Here is a 2,982-nt window from a genome sequence, read left to right on the forward strand (position 1 = left end):
AAACCAACGTCTAAACCGTACTCAATCATGTTCGTAATAATGCGCCACTCGATCATGGCAAAGACGGGTCATGGTCGTTTCGTGCCACTACCGGTACGTGCCACTGATATCTGTGTAAGGAGGGGTTGGACGTTTCGTCCAACTGGTATATAGTATTAGTTCTATACATGATGATATGAAAATTGAATATCATTTTTTGAATTTTAATGACTGATATTATGGATGTCATCCTCTGATTACCCTGTATCAAGCAGTTAAGCAAACAAGTAAAAAAACATTTCTAAATAAATGCAGACAATACAGCAATAAATCATTTACCTTTAAATAATTATTTAAGTCCCATCAAATCTATGTCAAAATTGCTGAATTAAAGGGGCCTTTTCACAGATTTTGACATGTTTTAAAGTTTGTCATAAAATGCTTTATATTGATAAATGTAAACATTTGATATAAAAAGCTCCAATAAAAAATCAAGAATAAAAAAAAAAGAAAAAAAAAAGAAGGTAACCCTCAGCAGAGCTCAAACCACTGACCCCTGGAGTCCTGGAGTAAAAGTAGTACCCACTTAGACCACTCGGCCATCGTTCCGGATACAATGCCTGATGTATTTTATACTTTATATAAACAATCCTCGTAGTTTCACAGAATGTAACGACAACAACAGAACTCTCCAAATTATTAATTTGTTTCGCGTTGCAACGCTTTATAATTTTCGGGTTTTTAAATCGTCACAAGATGCATATGATGGTTATTTTAGAGCATAGTAAATGTTCAGTATTACTGTTTCCTCACAAATATCATAACTAAAACGAAAATGTGCGAATCTGAAACAACTTTTTTCAATTTTGTCAGTTTACCCAAAAGTGAAAAGGCCCATTTAATGCAAAAAAATGCAGCAAAAAAAATGATCCATCTCATAATCTTCTAAGATTTAATAATTTCCTGTTAAATCCATGTCAGAATTGTGTCACCATGCAAAGCCAACATTTTCATACACATCTGCAATAACATCCACTACACACGTTGTTTATCTGGTATTGAGACATCACATCTGAAAAGGGAGATTACTCGAAAGCAATAGGCATTAGGCTAACAAAACTTAAATTCACTGAACATATTTATACAAACTGAAACATTTACATGTAGCAAACATTTTTATAACTTGCATTTACAATTTAACAATTGTTTCTGTTTTAACTGTTATTCTTCTTTTAGCAACATGGACACATAAAAGTGCTCAAGAATTACAAAAAAACACATTCACAATTTGTTCAAATAAATTTCTACATGCATGTATAATTATGTTACGATTATGGTAGATTATGGTAGGTTCTTGTTGAGTCGTGGGTTCTTATCGACAATGGGTATGAAGATAGCGTGAAATCTCTTGATAGAACGTTCCCATATGAATAATTATGATGCAGTTTGTTACGGAAAATGTTTTGACACATCCACCAATGCATTGCTGATAAAAAATGAGACAGAAACAGGTCAATATATTGTAATTCATCTAATATTTCCTATTGGTTAATATTGTTCATATAGTGTTCCTAAGGCTAAGCAACACAAAATCGTTCATGTACGAGTATTTTTCATACCCCATCATCAAAATTGTTTCACAATTAATTAACCTCTCCTGCAATGTGAGTTTCAAGGCTATTTATAGTATGCAAATCTTGATATTGGAATAGCCAATCAGAATGCACGACTCATGAAGAACCTATTTTCAAGATGGGGGTTTGACACTATCAACACAATTATTTGTTATCATTTCAGACAATAGACATTTGGAAAAAAGCAGCAAATAACCTAAGGTTAATAATAATGTTTAAAATGAGTCATAGTCATATATTTATTAAACAAATGTGGAATAACAACTTTATGAAAATAACCCACAACTCAACAAGCATTTAGCATATAAGATTTGAAAAAAATTAGCATCCAAGTGGGACAAGGTATTTGTGTATATAGTTATGTCACCTATTCTCTTGATGTGCATGCACATTTCTGATGCTGGATTGTTTCATGCAACATCATTTTAAGCTCGGCTGTTTTTCGGAGAAAACCCGAGGTATTGTCGTAGCCAGCTTGACTTGTCCGCCGTCCACATCGTGCTAAATCCTTAACATTTTGTCAAGGTTTTGAACATTGGCTCTAAAAATAAAGTGCTTCAACCTACAACTTTGAAACTGCATACATCATGTATGTAGCTGCACCTTGATGAGTTCTACATGCCACACCCATTTTTGGGTCACTAGGTCAAAGGTCAAGGTCACTGTGACCATCTAAAAAAAAAAAATCTGTCAAGCTTTCATTTATTCAAAACTGCACCTGCAGCCGAGCGTGGCACCTGTTATGCAGTGCTCTTGTTTTAAGTGTTGTGTTTACACTAGTGCAGTCATCTGCCTCTCTTTGAATGTACCAAATGTGTAATTGCTAATAACACATAATTAACATTTTACGTTAGAGGTCCTCTTCTGAATGTTGTTGATGTACCATCCAAGGATCAATGTGGAAGCATGTCAGTGGCACGAACTGGTAGGGGCACAAAACGTCCACAAATCTTTGCAGACTCAATTTTTCTTTTCTTGAAAAATGATAATTGAAATTACACATTGGTATAGAACCAGTTGATCATAATTGGTAGAAACCTGCAATTATCACAGTCTAAGCACTGAATTCGCATAATAGTTAATTCTGGGACACCCCGTTCTACAAACAATTACATATCTTTATTTAGTTCTATCTTATTTTTATGCCCCCTTTCGAAGTCTGTCTGTCCATCTTTCCGTCACACTTTGCGATTAGGTTTGAAAATGCTCATGACTTCTATGTCCCTTGAGATATAACCTTCATATTTGGTATGCATGTGTATATGGACAAGGCCTTTCCATACGCACAAATTTTTTTACCCCTGTGACCTTGACCTTGAACTTAGGGTCCGCCTTTAGGTTTCGAAATCTGCGTTTAGGTTTCAAAAAA

This window comes from Dreissena polymorpha, chromosome 11 (genome assembly GCF_020536995.1).
Source record: "Dreissena polymorpha isolate Duluth1 chromosome 11, UMN_Dpol_1.0, whole genome shotgun sequence".
NCBI lineage: Eukaryota > Metazoa > Mollusca > Bivalvia > Myida > Dreissenidae > Dreissena > Dreissena polymorpha.